At 33.8% G+C, this 17,696-nt stretch overlaps 1 protein-coding gene across 2 annotated transcripts in view; it reads left to right on the plus strand.

The window, feature by feature from the left end:
* The window catches only part of LOC106099330 (mucin-2), a 44,598-nt gene that overhangs the window by 3,945 nt on the left and 22,957 nt on the right, over nt 1–17,696 (plus strand). The window contains exons 1-2 of one of the 2 annotated variants that reach the window (XM_013277851.1): nt 8,026–8,199; nt 14,676–14,730. The gene's annotated coding sequence lies outside the window, so the exon portion shown is untranslated. Of the gene's footprint in view, nt 1–8,025; nt 8,200–14,675; nt 14,731–17,696 lie in introns of those variants that run through there. The other variant, XM_013277850.1, reaches the window with a different exon arrangement.

Here is a 17,696-nt window from a genome sequence, read left to right on the forward strand (position 1 = left end):
TTTGGTATATCAATCAAGTGGTACACGGTATCACTTTTTGTGTTGACCTGTTTATGAACGATCCCTAGAGTAGTTTTAACAGTGGTAGTGCCCGCTTTAACATCTTAGCACGAATGGGCCGGTACGCCCGGTGTAATACCACGACCACACAGAAGACAGGCGTGAAATGGAACCAATGCCGTGTTTCGTCTGATGAGTGTGGTGCCGGAGGCCTACTTTAAGTCCCTTTCTCTTTACCACCCTTTTCTTATGAGAGGATGGGAAGGGGAAATGGATTTGACGATGGAGGAGATGCATAGGAAGAGGAAATATCCTCTTTATGTGCGTCTCCTCCTCCGTCGGATAAGGGTAGGCGACGCATCTGCAATTGCAGATGTCTATGGGCAGCGGTCGCTTCGCCATTTTGGCGGATTCAGGTGGCTGCTTGCTCGTTTGCCATCTCATGTAATAAAAAAAAAAAAGTAGATATCTCTCTTACAAATAGCATGAAAAGGGAAAACTTGTTAATTTAAAAAATAAGTACTCTCTGTTGTTCTCATTTGTAATGAAAGATCCCCGAGTTTCGCTTCGTCTAGCACAGACTAAGGTAAGTTGCCCATAGTCTTGCATGATACGAGTCTTTGTATATCTTCCAGGTTATGTATTACAATTTGGATTGCGTTTAAATTAATTACATCTAAAAGCGAAAGCGATCGGAAGTGTCCGTTACTTTCGATCGTTCCGGTTATCAAAATGGCGTCGTCGCAGCACTGGAGCACATTGCCACTCGCTAACTGTTGCTGTAACCGTTGTTTTGTTGTTATTCCTTTAGGTAACATTAAAAAAATGATTGTAGAATCTAAATAAGGGTTTTTTCTATTCTTTTTTAAATTTTTACTATGTTTTCTTATTTTGCTAACTCCATAAATCGAACTGTCACCTCCAGAATTTTGGCAACGCACTCCGTCCTCGTAATTGATGTGCTCTTGAATTTTATCGAAACGAAAAACCCACGTGGAATACATTTTCATACTCTTTTCCTTTTGTGCGGGGTTGTTTAATGGATTTCTTTCGTTTATATAATTTTTGTTAAAGGTTGTAAGCCTCGGTAGTGGTTATTTATTGTGTTAAATTAAATACCATTGTCTTTAATAAACATAATAAGAAAGGGACCTATTTCATTATCCTTTTTCGGAATCATTTATAATCTGATTTATGATATTTCCTTTGTAGAAATTCATATTGATTTATGTTTTTTTTTTCTTTTTTAACTCTTAAGAGGTTTCGCCTGTTATATCCAAGCATAATGACAGTTCCCACAACCATATTTGCATTGAATCACACTCGTTCCAATCAAACTTGCATATTTTCTGCGGCAGGTGCTTCTAACGACCGCTTTTTATAAGTTTATTCGTACGTCTGTTTGATTCCTAAGTTGTATATAATTATGTCAAATGATGTTTTTTGCGGTAAGTCATTAAATTTCAATTTGACTGCGCAATCGTAGTAATATGAATATTGTGAAAAAAACATTCTGTTTGGAATGCTTAATGTCATATTGATTTTATTCACAGAATGTAGAACAAACAACTGGTAAAGTCATTTATGGTATGAGTTATAGGGAATATAAATTGATCGACTTCTACAAAAGTTATTATATAAGTAAAAAGAGAGGGTAATACTGAGATGAATTCATTTAATATAATCCCAAATATCGGTACGATTACAATTACTTTACTAAGTAGCCACAAGTTGTCATTTTTTTTATATGTTTGTTCTTTTTGTTTTTTTATGTGCACTTTTTTAATGTTAAATCAACTATGCCATTGCTTTAGTTTTGTTTATTAATATTATTATCTCTTTCTATAAATTATATAAATAGTCGCAAGTTGTCATTTGTAATAGGTTTGTTCTTTTTTCTACAATACATTATAGTTGCATATTAAGTGTCGGGCACCTCTGAAGAGGCGCAACGCGGCCCACAGAGGGACATGCTGAAAAACAGCTCCTCGTGGCATTGCCCATGTGGTACACGCTGAGCCTGCAGCCCTTTGTTATCATATTTTTTTTTGTGTTACATATTTTGACTGTATGTAAATGTATCTATATGATGACAATAAAGAGGTTTTATTTATTTATTTATTTTATTTACGATCGAATTATGTAGAACAAAGATTTAACAGAACAAAAGAGACGAAGCTCTTTCATAAAACGTGCTTGTCATTTAATATAACTCAGTCATGGTTACCGATTCAAGATGAGGTCAATGCCCGCCCTTGACTCGTGCGATATGCCTCCGTGCGGGTAATTTTCACCCCCTACCTATCCCGACTCCTAACCCTTTGTTCTAACATGATTTCTAAACTTATTATAAACGATTTTCTCTCCGTTGCAATTCAAAACGAAATGAAAAGTGTATTTTAGTGAGTGTATTAGCCTTAGGCATTTTCATGGTCTTCTGTGTTATAGTAAATTCTAACATTAATAATTGACATTAAGGTTTATAGATTTCAAGTGAACTTATTATCAGTATTTTGCTCAAACTCATCACCCTATCATTGGTGGATTTAGAAATTTAACCATATTTGGCGACCGCTACGAGTATTAAGTGCACACTAGTTTTCTGTTCGTGTCCTCTCTGAACTTTAACTTCGTTGCATTCAAATTAAGGCAACACGTTGCACTTGATTGCAACAATAATGCAGATCGAGCGTGTACATTGAAAGCTTTCGAAGTAATTACAATTGCTTTCCAATTGACGTAACATGGTGCTATACTGCGATATTGATTTTGTTTCTGTGGAAATGATTGTTTTTTTTAAATGGTTTCTACTTTTTTTTTCTAAAGGAGATATTTTTGATTTCGAAAACATACAAGATTATTCATATTAAATAGACTATTTCGTAAAATAGTTAATTCTAAAATCTTTCGAAAACCATATAGTTGTATGTTTATCATTGAAGTTATGTAGTGTTTGTTGTTATCTACCATTACTAAAGTGGCTTTTAACACTTATTGTTGTTTTGTTAACAGCTTTTAAAAATCCCCCTTCGTAATCTTAATGTTTGCTTATCGACAAATACCTGTGTTAAATTAGAACTCTTCTACCGCGTCCTATTTGATAGATGTTTATACTTTCTATCTACTGATTTTGTATCGTTTTGTAAGCCTTGTTTTGGTTTTTAAGATATTTTCATAAATCTTACATAAAGAACCTCATTATTTTTTCATAATGATTGTGTATTCTCAGTCATTTTATCTAAAAGTTGCACCATCCCTTGCATTGTTTTTGTAGCCTTTGTAATTTTTAATACAATATTTCAAATACTATTTATCTAATCTTTATTAAGAAATCATTACAACGTATTTTGTTGTTAATCTATCGTTGTTAACATTATTTAACACTGCCAAATTTGACTTGGCTCTATAGTCCAGGAACGTGCCGATGTCCCGTTGCAACAATTTTAATGTGACACAGTTTAGCGCTTTATACGATTTAATTACTGCGCATTTTGTCTATAGTATAGACTCCATGATCTATAGAAATATTATAAAGAGGAAAGATTTGTATTTTAGTATGTATCGAAATAACACAATAACTACAGGGCCGATTTCAAAAATTCCTTTACCATTAAAAACTATGTTATCAGTGAGTAACATAGACTTTTTTTATAATTTTTTAATTTCACGCGGACGAAGTCACGAGCAACAGCTCTATTTTAAAGATGAAGTATTTGATTGTTTTCATTGAATAGGTTAAATAGCTTTTCAGAAATTAAGACAATTCCATGACGTGTTGGTTTTCAACCTATCCTTCTAAGGAGTGTAATCCTTATTATATTCGTAATTTCTTTGTCATTGATATAACACTACCTATAATGCAATTTATGTTGTTATAGAAGCTTTTAGTTGGCAGAAATGTAACACGCGAGCCGCTCATCTTGTGTCGATGTCGTTGACACCGCATAGTCTGAAGGTACAATGAACTGTAGCCAAATACGGATGCCGCTTTTAGCGAACGCCAATTGCCGGGGAAATTAATGTTTGGTTGCCATTCGTCAAGCCCCTTCTACTGTACACAATAAAAGCTTATTATAAACGACTTTTATGGCTTGTATTGAAAATCGTTAAGAATGAATATTCTTGAGTTTTAGTCTCCATTGACACATGTGAATTGTATGGCCATCTCTCTTACTCTCTATAAAAAATTGAGATAACAATAATGTTATACATGTACATAACAGTTGTCCATGGAAATTTCATATTAAATTTACAAGTTTTAAGGTGTGAATATAAGATACTCGATCACCAGTAAAACATGAGTCACTTCTATTTGTAAACATTGGTGGGTTGTTAATGCCGATGTTAATGTAATTGTAAATGTTCGATGATGTTTAAACTTTAATCGCGTTAACTACGCTAAAAAACGCGGGAATTTTTTACCGATGATGCTTTGTTTGTGCAAATCGTCCATAACTTAACGTGAAATTATGGAGATACTAGCTTTAGCCTGCGACTCCGTCCGCGCGGAATAAAAAAAAAAACAAAATCAAGTAGCTTGTGCAATGTGTTCTTCCAGACTATTCTCTACATCAGTGCCAAATTTCATCAAGATCCCTTCAGCTGTTTAGGCTACAAACTGTAATAAACATCCATCCATCCATCTAAACTTTCGTAATTATAATGTTAGTAAGATACCAAAAATGTACAAAGATATCCTAATAACTATATGAGAGAACTCTTTGAGGAAAGCCCTTCTGAAGAAATAAACTAACTTCATTTATCTATTTATTAGATTTGAATATAAAACAGAATTGATTTCTTGAGGCCCTCTACACACGCTCAGTACTAACTGAAAACTTTAAGCTTTGTCTCCACATGCAGAATTTTAACTGTACAGTTCAACAGTTCAGTTAAAACTGTTAGGGCCAACTATGACCTACAGCTTGTGTTATTGTTTCCACAAAATGTGATGACGCAGCGCAAACAATGTTATTTATGTTTGAACGCAAGTCATAGCGTTCTAATATAAATAGTTTACCGTCCATTGCTTTCATAACCCAAATGTTCCGAATATTTCGTTGTTAGGTTAGAACCGATTTAATGTTTACGTTTCTAAAACTAAATCATTCTAATACGAAAGTTTAGATGGATGGATGGAGTTTATAGTCTAAATGGCTGAACGGATTCTGATGAAATTTGGTATGGATGTACACATAGGCTACTTACTTTTGTTTTTTTTAATGCCACGCGGACGGAGTCGCGGACGAAAGCTAGTATTTAGATAAAACATACGGATAAAAAAGTGTAACATCGTAAATCTTTTAATGATATACTGTCTAAATAAATTAATTATCAATATAAATACCATATTTCTCAACCTACAATTTAATAATTCATTCTCTAATCTTCAGACATTGGTTATACTAACAAAAACAACTTAGTTTCAAAGAAATACACCAGAGTACCATACATTACGTCATAACTCAAAACTTTTTCATCAATTTATCACAAAAAATTACTTGTGAGTGAAAAGGGTAAATACCATGAGAGGAAAATTTCACTAAAGCTTGGGCGCAAATACATATAGACGTGAGATCTGATTATGTCAGTTTTACATGATTTATGATATCACACGAGGGCAGAGCAGTAGCCATTGCAGTACTATTATAGATTTAGAGATACTATACTGAGTGCCCTCGTGTGAAACTAGCTCAAAAAAGCTAAAAAGTATTACGTCATATTTTACCACAAGTCAAGGTTTGTAGCTTATAAAGTAAACAATATATTATGTCTCCTGGGAAAGAATACATTGTCCGAAAACGAATGTTGAATCGTTGTTTATTACGTGATATATCTTAATATTATATAATGGTTTGTAGAAAAAGGTATCTATTTTTCTGACGACATGCGTTATAGGATCCACTTTATCTCATTTATAAAAATGTAATTTTATGAACTGCTAACTTAATGTATTTTAATGAAGATTATAAAAAATAGTGTTAGCCTTGCTTAATTAATGGCAGAGGAAAATAATGTTAAACAGGTAAATATTAATAGAAAATATTATGTAATTGAATTCTATTTGTAGATGTTTGTACGATTTATAATGGGGTACACAGGGTCACAAAAGTTATTCAATGTTACCTAAAGTATTTTACTTGACCTTTGTTCCCGATTAAAAGCATGCCTGATTTAGTTTTATTACTTAAGTTGATAATAGTAATAAATTAACTATTCATAGTCATGTTTTTTTGTTATAGAATCATCCATAAATCGAGAAACGAAATGAAGCGTATATCTGATATACAAGAATGAAATATCTTAGTTAAGTGATTGATTATATAAGCAATAAGTTCTCTGAGTAAGGCATTTACTGTGAGGTGGATCAGATCAGGTCATATCCGCTGCGATACGCCATATCAATATATTTTCACGAGCAATTTGTGCTTCGTAAACTTAAATTTACTGCGCCGTTTACCGCCTTTACTAAATTTCTACTTGGATGTTGGGACTTAAGTGTTTGTGGTTATAATTCAAAGTTATTTTACGAAGTTTTGTCTTTAGAAATCAATATCTATACTAATATTATAAAGAGGAAAACTTTGTTTGTTCGATTGTAATGAAATAACTCAAAAACTACTGAGCCGATTTCAAAAATTCTTTCACCATTAAAAAGCTACGTTGTCAGTAAACATAGGCTATGTTTTAAATTGTTTTTTAATTTCACGCGGAAGGAGTCGCGGGAAAAGTTAGTATGATATAATCTAACATCTTTTCATAGACTATTTTTAAGTGAACAACACTCAAAGCCTATAGTAATTGTTATCTTAAAGTTTTACAAACAAACAAATCTGCGAATTTGTATTATACTAACGCAAGCATACTCAGTCACGTAGTGTATTCCGCATTTTCTGAATATATTCCATAGATTTTTAGTAAAGCTAATATTTAACTGACTAGTTATTGCGATGTTTGTTGTATTCGTCTAGAGAAGTTGGTACAGTTTACACAAACTTCGGGACGAACAAACCTCGCGTCCTTTAGAATACGCAAAGATGTGCTTCAACAAATGTTGTTCTTGCTATACAAGTTGTTGGTTACAACACGCAACTTGATCGTAATACAAAGTTTGAGATAGATTACAATAAAATTAACAGAAACTATACACAAAATTAAGTAACTAAAGATTTTGATTTATGTAAATATCCTTTAAGTAACATAATTAATAACTAAGTATAATTAAATTTACACTTCCGTAGTGCAAGAGATAGAGACACCTTCAAAGTTAAAGTAACTTAATTAAAAATTATTCGTAGGACAACTTTCTCAAGTTATTACGCTTCAAATTCGTCGTCAGAAGCTGCCGTCTAGAATTTTAATTTCTACTTGAATTTAAACTCGTTAAAGCTGTGGATCGGAAATTGATTTAACTTTCTTAACTTCTGTAATTAACTTTTTTACTTAACGTATCCGTTTGCGAAGTCTTTCATATCCTCTACAAAGTTATTAAATAATTTTTACTAGCTGTTTACTTGGGTTTTAATGGGGAGTTTGGTTTTTTGTTGGGGTTATACATGTTAATTATTTAAGGACTAGTTTTCGCCCGCATCCGGCCGTTATTAAAAAAAAAAAAAAAACAAAAAAGAAAACCGAGTAGCCTATGTGTGCCCTTTCAGACTAACCTCTACGTGTATGCCAAATTTCATTGAGATCCGTTCAGCAGTTTAGGCTACAAACTCTAACAAATATCCATCCATCCATCTAAACTTCCACATTTATAATATTAGTAGGAAGTAGGATTAAAGTAGCTTTCATTTGTTTTATATTAATACAAAACTGATGATGATTTTAACTTTTGTGTTACCTATCGATGTCAATCAAATTGGCATCATCTATCCTAATTCGTTTAGGTAATTATAAGAAAGTACTTTTACATGATAATGCTAAGTCATCTATTAGACAAAGCTTTCACGGGTACAGTTTCATTCATTTTCATTTGGAACTCAAACTGCGGGACGCTGCCGCACGTAACAAAACCAGTCTCTGCGCGGTTCGCTTTGCTATCCCACGTGTTTACTCGCTGTTTCTGACAGCCTAGTACAGGAGTGTTTGTTATTGTAATAAGATAAAGTATTAAAGAAAACTTCACATTTTAGTTATTTTAACTTTTGGTTGTGTAAAATATTTGAATTGAAATTGTGGAAAACTTGTCAAAAGGTATGGTCTAATTCGATTGTAAGTAAAATATAATTCTTGACTTTACTGCGATAAATTGTGTTCCACAAATACTTCATTGATGAGTTTTTATACAACAAAACTTGTATTACCAGAATTGAAAGATGTGTAACTTTACATCTATTTTTACCATCATGCCCTTTATTATTGGTCATTAGCAATACAAAAGGACCTCTAAGAACTGACTGCAAACAATACCAATACTCAAAGGATAGTTTTTTGCAGCGCAAGGATGCAGTTCATTATTAATAAATTTCTTTACCGATTGTATTTATTAATTGCTACTAGTTTTAGACCACTTTGTCTTGTATTTTTTTTTGTAACATCTCTAGTATTCGAGAGCATTGGTAGCTCAGTGGTTTAAGCACTTGAGTTGTAATCTACAGGTCTTGTTCGAATCCTGCCATGTATTTTCGAATTTTCAGATGTACATATTTTACCCGACGTTCTGACAGTGAAGGAAAACATCATGATGTCTGCACATATCAGCGAAGAAATTCAAAGATATGTGTGAAGTCAACCAACCAGCACTGGGCCAGCGTGGTTGACTCTGGCCTAGTCACCCCTTACTTAGGGGTGACTTCGAGCCCCTCGATGGGGACGTATAGTGAGCTGGTGATGATCTCTAGTATTAAAAGACCTTTGTAAAAGTATACCATTATTGTGTTGATAAGAAAGGTTAAAACGGAGTTACTATATTTTCTATCAAATTTCAAAGTTTCCACTGTGATGGATGCAATCGAAGTACGATTTTCCATGCTGTAGTTTACACGCATTCATGTAGTTGGTGTTCGTAATCAAAGTGAGAACCTTGACATGGTTTACATTTCCCTTCGTAGACCGTATTTCTACCCACGGGAATGAGCCATAGTACTGTGTGGAAACTAATGATTTTATTTATATAACAAGATTGGAAGCGCGTTACTTGGAATAAAGTGTATTTTTCAATGTTTAAAATTTGCGTAATGTAGTCAGCAAAATCTAAAGGTAAGAAATCATAAACCAATACGTTAAATTATATTATTCTATGTAATATCGTATTCTTATTTAAACTAGGAACACAGCAATATAAAAAATATTAGGCAAGGGGCATAACTCTACGTTTTTCCTTGGTAAAATGTCTACTGTTGGTTAATATTACTGTTTTATGATTGCGTACTCAAGCATTTATGGCAATGGGATTCAGTAAGGTCGGTAGGTCGTAACACAGAGTTACAATGAGCTGTAGACAGCCGAACCTTTTTTCTTAATAAAACATTCGCTATAAATGTAGATTGAGATTTTTTACTATCCTTACATTTTTAATGTCGTCTGCTGAATTTATGTTCACATTAAAATGTTTTCCAGACTATTAACGATTTGGTATAAATTATTGTGATAAATTTGTTTATGTTTTTGAATGTATTTATCGCCATAACAAATAATTAAGCGCACATTTATCTGCAGAATCGATTTCGTCATCTAAGCACACATAGTAAGTTTTGCTTATTTCGACATCTTAAAAACATCATAATAGGTAGTTGTAATATTGCGCGAGCTATTTAAACAGATGTGTAGATGCAAATGTGTTGATATAACCTTATTAATAAGTAACTTAACTAAGCTATACATGACAAAGTTAATATTGACCCTGCATACAAGTTGGTAATAAGTTGCCATATGTCAAACACGTTTAATGCCACTATTAAGTTTTCGTACTAATGTGAAATTTCCATTGCAGCAGTGGCACTGAATGTGTTAATACTCCGATAATTAGAGAAAAAATCTAATTTTAGATTTGGAAATTGTACTAATTTTCTCGTATAAGGTCTTCCATATAGAGTTAGAGAATTTTTTTTCCCAGTCGTTTTCCTTTCATTTTATATATTGGATGAAGAAAGGATAAGGAAAGGTAATTCTTTAATCGACCAACACAGAGAGTGGTAGATTATGATTGCGGTTTCCTTTCACATGTCCCCTCGCCTCATTGCGCACATGTCAATTTCTGCCATATCCTTTTTATTGCGATGGCATATGAATGTTACAACAAACTTAAGTTTTGCTACTTTATTTTAGATACTCTACTTGATTTAACCAAATTTGTTTATCCTTAATGTTTATATTATCTTGTGATGAAACATTATGGCATATAACGTAAACAATCTAAGTATAAAAGTTGTTGCCATGGGCATGTAAGCCTGTTCCGCCTACGCCGAGACTAATAAATTTTTGTTGTTTTCAACTAACAGAAAAGAAAAAGCAATACATACTTGGAATTGCTTTTTGTTTTATTGCTTGGAGTATTTATTAGTTTTTACTGCATATATTTTTCCGGTTTGTAGTCTTGATTGATATAAAAAAAACTTCATACATTTTAAGCTACCATAAATATGTCGTGTTCAAATTAATTTTTATGCCATGAAAACAATTGATTACATCAAATGAATCGTTAAATTTAAAGAGCAAAAAGGGTTTACTAAAAATTACCTTTATAATTAGAATAAAATACGTTTTTAATTCACTATCTGCTAGGACCAACCCTAGATTAGAACCTAGGGCTAAAATAACTTTTGAAACATAGCACCAAGTCTTTGTTTCCAATATAGAGACTTGACTTAAACTTGTAGCAAACATGATATTGTTTAGCCAATTGCGCTGTTAGACTTAACATGTTTAATATCACCACAAGAGTACATTAAAATGCAACCGCGGTACCCGTGTCGTTAACACAATTACAGTAACCCACATTGTACGCGGTTTAACAAGTCTCATATGTTTTCACATTAGCATAGATGTACTACGTCGCGAGATACGCCACAGTCTAAATAAATACATCTAAAGATAAATTAACGCCTCTGTAATATCTATGCTGTGGTCATTGGTAAGTCACGGTTGTTATATAGGTGATAAATGAATTAGTTAAAGCTTTGTCTAATCTAATTTAAGAGACGCAAAAGAATGACAATACAGTAAGATGATAATGGTAGGACATATTAATTAACCCTTATGAAAACAATATTAATGTAGTTTTTCTAGACAGCGCTCTGTTTCTTATTCACGAGAGTTATAAGAAAAACAATCGAATCAACAAGACTGTAAACTTTTTATATTACGTGATAAAATCGATCAAACCAGTTTTATTGTGTTTTTATTTGATCTTCGATCAAATAGCTATACTTTTTGTGAACGACGAAAACCTGATTTTAAAACGATTTAATCCAAAGCGTATGTTCGTGTGGATTGGCAGAGTAAACCACGCAAGAATAGCTCATCTGCAACATTCGCGATGTCGTCGACACGGCCGCGTGCGTTGAACTGTGCGTGTCCAAACAAGATGCGTATACGAATAGTTGTATGGTAATTAGGTACGTGATGTTTGTATGCTCTTTGTCTAGGCTAGAGGTTTTTACACTTGGGGTAACGGAATATACTGTTTTACTAAATGACCAATGAAGAATGTTGACTGAAAGGACGCCGAATTTTAAGGCTAAATGACGACTATCTATCGTAGGCTATGTTATTTCTATATTATAATGCAAGATATGCGCCTCTGAGGGTAGACGCATTCAAAAATCTTATAAATGCGAAAGTTTATATGGTTCGATGGATGTTTGTTAAAGTTTTCCGCCTATACGGCTGAATAGATTTTGATGAAATTTGGCATATATGTAGAGCATGTTCCGGAGGAAGAACACATAGGCTTACATCCTTTTTTTATTACGCCAAGGAAGTCGCGGGCAAAAGTTAGTCAATAATGAAATCAATAATGTTTGACAACTTTATTAGCAAGACTCATCTGTACTCTACATTGATTTTCCAAAATGGAAACTGTCTTTTTTGTTCAAAGAATAAAAGGTATTAAAGCATTCAACTACAGCTCTTTGTGTACTCATGTGCGCGGATTGCGGCTATAATCCATGTTCCAGTTAGCCCATATAGAGAGCGTAACCGTTCTCAAAGAGCTTTATAAAGATACTGTGTCGCAGTGAGCCGGCCCACAAGCGCAGGTGACATTAATCCTATAACGGTGTATGCTCACCGCTTAGCATTCACAAGGTTATATCTCCTATAGAAAATATGTCCCATTAAGGTGAGTTTATATTTCCTTGATAAAGTTAAGAGAAACGGTGGAAATGACATTTCTGATCCAAATAAATCTGCGCACACTATCGATTTTTAAGGTTTTAAGTGACTATGAATGTGAACTAAATATATTTTTTATAGTATAAAGTGGCAAACGAGCAAGCGGCCACTTAATCCTGAAGCGACCGCTGCTCATAGACATCCGCTATTGCAGATGCGTTGCCTACCCTTAATTGACGGAGGAGGAGACGCACAGAAAGATATTTCCCGTGCCTATGCGTCTCAAAACCACTTTTCCTTCCTATTTTATTCTCTTCAGAATAGGGTGGGAAGAGTAAGGGACTAAATTTAGGCCTTTATCACCACACTCACCAAAGGAAACGCGGAACTGCTTCCACTTCATGCCGTCCGTCCGGCCCATTCGTCCGAAGATGATAAAGCGGGCTCTGCCACTTTTAATGTGTCCATATCAGCTATCATATCTAAGAGGTTAAAACTGCCAACACTGTTATAGATAAAAACAAAAAGACTTCAACCTTAGCACTATGTTTTATCTTGGCAGCAATTAGTATTTATGCTTTGTGCTCGCATTAATGACCGTCCTTGAGAGCAAAGTTGTGTCTTGACTACGCATCAAAAACTCCGCGGCCATTTCGGTAGCACTTGAAAGCACGTTTTTCTCATCTATAATCCATTAGCCTAGTAACTTAGATGAAATCAAGTTGCCAATATTATTATTGGTTACTAATACAAAAATAATTTATCAACTTGCGTTAAAACTTAATAGTATAACGGATAGTTCGGCTTTAATTTGTTTGTTCACCTTTTAAACAGGACCTTTATTTTTTTGACAGAGTTACATTCGTCAAATGTTACAATGAATTTAAAAAAAAGGGCAAAAACACAATTTCCTTTACAAAAGCTTTAGCAATCCCACCGCAAACCAGACTGCTCTGAAATAGGTTAGCAACTATGCTCTTGGCCAACAGAATGGGAATGGAGGACGCGCCGCAAAGCCCGGCTTTTCAATATACCCAGTGACGCTTTGCGAGCTCTGAATATTGTTTCCCTTTACGAACATTTTTAGATTATACCCACTAAAGAGCGCTGTATTGTATGGATCTTTATTTAGTTATGACTAACGTAGCCTTTTTATTACGTTATATACGAGTGGTGAATCAAATTTTACAATTTTGGCACAGATGATGAAGTTTAAAAGAGTTGGTCTTAAGACTCTTCTAAATTATATGATTTGTGTTCAAATATGCAATATAGAACTTAGTGAGAAAACCTTATAGGTAGGGTATCCATGCTTTTTAACCCATTGTTAAAAAAAAACAAAGAAACTTGAAATACCGAGAATCCTTTCGTATAATATAGGCGCATTCGACTGTAGATCCTGGCGTCCTAGTCCATACATCACCTTATTCTGTTACGCGCACCGCTCCCTAATGACGCCACAATCATTACACACTCTACTAAATTGCTCTGCATTCTAATTGTATTATAATACGACTCATTTTGCTATAACCTTGATTCACGTAACTACAGGGAGCGTTGACATCTTTTGTCCGTGTTCTGTGATGCAGCCAGTAGCAACAATGTAAAGGATGTGGCTACTGAAGGCGCGGTTACTGTATTACTAGACAGTGCCCTAAATACTCGTACTTTTATACAATGTAATTGTTACTAAAGAATCCCGTTACATAAATAAGGGCGCTCTGCAGTCCTCTAAACTGACTGGAAAGAATCAGAATCGATTTATTAGAGATAAAATAGTTTTTTTGATCTTTGAGTCAGTTACTTTACAAGTTAATTACCTAATGTTAACGATTATTCTTTTCCAAAAACTTACGGTGGAAAGTAGGTAATATAAGACGAAGAATGGTCTTGAGTCATTGTTTATCAAATAAATGTAAATAACCCGCAATTTAGATAATAATTGAACGTCCGGATGTTTTTAAAGGACTTATCTCAGTATTGTTGGGTCACATTTCTCTACTGACAGTTTCCGGACCTTGCGAATAATATTGTTACAGTGACTCACTTCAACTGACGTGGGCCAGCCTTGGGTTTACTTTTACGTGGACACGATGACACACCTTCATTTAATGGTATAGAAATATTGCAAGAAGTCATTTTTATATGATGCAAGCTGTAGGTCGAGACTTCGCCCGCGTGAAATGTTTTAATCACTGATAACCTAGCATTTTAATGGTGAAAGATTTTTTTAAAATCACACCTGTAGTTTTTGAGTTATTTTAATACATACAAAAATACTCTTTCCTCTTTATAATATTATAATAGTATAGATGTATAAATTTCTTCATTTGTTCGTTAGTGTGAATGTTGTTTTTTTTCTGTTCAATATTTTTAACCATATTATTTCTTTACAGTTAAAGGAGTGAGTGAGGTCATCGATGGGCTTATCGAACTACTAAGCTTTTGTTGGTAAGTTTTGTCTGTTATTGTATGATTACTCTATATGATACACTAAACGGTTTTGTTAAGAAAGAATTTAGCACAAGCTCTGATTAAATATATTACAAATCAAGAATTCAATAGATACAGAACACCGATCTCTTACGTAATTATAGTAAGGAGTTTAAAAGCCACTCAGACTACGATCTTAGGCACTAATGATTTACTAAATCCACATGTTACGGATTTGTCAATACACCAATTTCAAATGCACATATAAAATACGCGTATATTCACAAGCTTTAGTCAAAGACGTTGCTCTAACGAGGTGTATAATTAAACGTTGGTCGTGAGTGATGTACGGTAGGATTCTCTAACGAGGTCCCAGCGGCGCGTGCTGAACGTGACTAATCAACTAGGAGCGGTTGCACTGCACCCTGTCTAGTCGAGATCGACGATTTTAAGGATATGTATGTACAATCAGGTAAACTGGCGGTGTTCCACTTTAAAAGCTACAATGGTTTGAACATTTTGAGCGAGACGCGGGACATAAATCAATACGACGCAGGTTATAAATGTCTGTAGGAATAGAAAGACAGTGATACACAGCTAGTTTATTTTTATTATTATATCTTTGTTTACACCACTTACTGCTTCTCAATTATTGGAGGAAAAGGACGAGATTGTCTCGTTACAATGAACAAGGCAATTTTTCCTGAAGTGGCACACCGCGAATTTCCGCGACTGTACCTATGTGAAGTTAATAAACATGCGAAGTTCTGGTACTATGTATGTAATATTTGTACTCCCCTAATTGATGATATTCTTGTGTTTTTGTTCAAGCGGATACTGACCTTTATAAGAAGTAAGAAGTAAGCGTAACGTGTTGGCATTTAACGTTTTGCTGATGCTCTTTTAGTAATAAGTATCTTCTAACATTTAACACAATAAAGCATTCTATGAGAACCGACCTTTCAAAGACTGATACTTCAGTCTATAATGCCATGAAAAACTTTGAATAAAAAAACAATAAGAAGGAAAAAGTAACAAAGTACAATTACCTGAACAACTAAAAAACAGAGGAAGAATTTGAAAAGAAAGTGTCGACTGAAATAACTTTTTTATAGATAAAATTAACAGTTTAAAACATTGATAAATCTAAAAGGCTTTTATAGTGTTCAGTCTATTCGTGTATAGTTCTAATAAAGTAAACAATAACACAAGAATCCCGAGGTCGATTACTAACAATATTAACTGTTTAGTGTTTAGAAATGGCGACGTGGGCCGCTAATGCGATACAACAACAAACTGCGCACGTGGTAGCAGCACGTTTATTGTTATGTAAACGGAAACCACCAACATAACAACTCTGAAAATACAGTAAGAAGGTATGTTAGGGGAAGACTGATTTTTCTCGTGATGTGTCTGTTTTGTTGTTACGGATTCGACTTTTCCTCAACTTATAAAAAGTTATACACAGCTTATGTAATAGAGTACATATTACTGTCCGGTTCTCATCGATATTACAAACTTTTATTCCTTATTCATTAATTTATTACTGGTTAACCTCCGAAGTGAATTTTGGTTTATGAAATGGGAAATTCTTACATTATTGGTATTCTTTAATTATCTTAATACTAGCTGTTCCTGTGCGGCTTCACCCACATGAAATTATAAAAACTTTATTTTATTGTTTACATTTATCAAATTCTCTATTGCAAATGTCAAAATACCAATAACCATGGCAATCTTGCTTCCTTGATGTTGGCAGCAACTTATGGTCTCTTTCCCACATTAGGATTTTTATCCAAGATATTTATCCCCTAAGTTTAATGGCGTGAAAATATATAGCCTAAAGCGTGACGTAAGTGTAGGGCTTTTTATTAAACAATGAAATATTAAAAATATGTTGTTATTGCTGACATGTTAGGCCACTAAGAAGTGCGTGTTTACGCTTTATTATAATAGTATAGATTTTAAGAAATAAATAAGATGATACTTATCGGTTCAATATTTGAACCGCTTGAGATAGTTCGTAGTTGTAATGAGGCAAAGCAAATCAAAAGCAAGATAATTAAGTCTGCTGATACGCTTCATTCAACTGCTACAAGGATGTATTTATCGACCATTGAACTTCAAGCACCTTTCTAAAATTTTAATTGTACTGTTTCCGGAGAAACCATGTACATGATGAAATTGAGACAGGAATCCAAGATTCTAAACATATTTTTTCAAAGTATTACTTTGTCTAGAGTAATATAGACTGCCATGAGTTTGTAACAACCTAGTCAATTTAAGACCTATGATTATGACCTAGATTCTATTTGCGTAAGTAATTGTATCTCGATACCCTCTTTCCCAGTCAATTATCTAGACTCAGTTTCAATTCCATCAGAGTTTGTCACGGTTTCCTTTCCTTATTCGTGAATTGACAAGGACAACTACCCCGTCACATTGTCCGTGATTTAACACTTTAAATAATGAGGCTCAAAGGAAATTAACTTTTTCCTGGTTATTTTTGATGTATTGTGTTTATTTTGTTTCCTTCACATTCTATAGATCAAGGATTTTTCACGACATGTCATAAAATGTCGCAATACAATGACTCAATTGACGATCATTGAAGAAAAGGTCAATATTATTAAAATGTTTGTAAGAATAGCATAGACAATTACAGTTTTTGAATGACAGCAATGCACGTGTAGAATTGATGGAGGTAAGTAACATAAGTAAATGGATTAATTATAGACTTGTCAAAAAGTAACTCTGGGAGACAACTATGAAAATCACGTTTTTATTGCCCGTTATAGTCAATTTAAAACAGGTCGCTTTTACCGCTCTTGCATCTGTATGCAAACGGCGACATTAAAAAAGAACTAAATAGCAGTACCGTTTACAAAAGTGCGCTCTGATTCCTTGCTCTACGTTCCGACGTGTGTTTCACTTTTGTACGCTTTTAATTTACTATTACACGGTGAAAGTTAATGTTGGCAGCA

Source organism: Papilio polytes, unplaced genomic scaffold (assembly GCF_000836215.1).
Source record: "Papilio polytes unplaced genomic scaffold, Ppol_1.0 DF824135.1, whole genome shotgun sequence".
NCBI classification, from domain to species: domain Eukaryota; kingdom Metazoa; phylum Arthropoda; class Insecta; order Lepidoptera; family Papilionidae; genus Papilio; species Papilio polytes.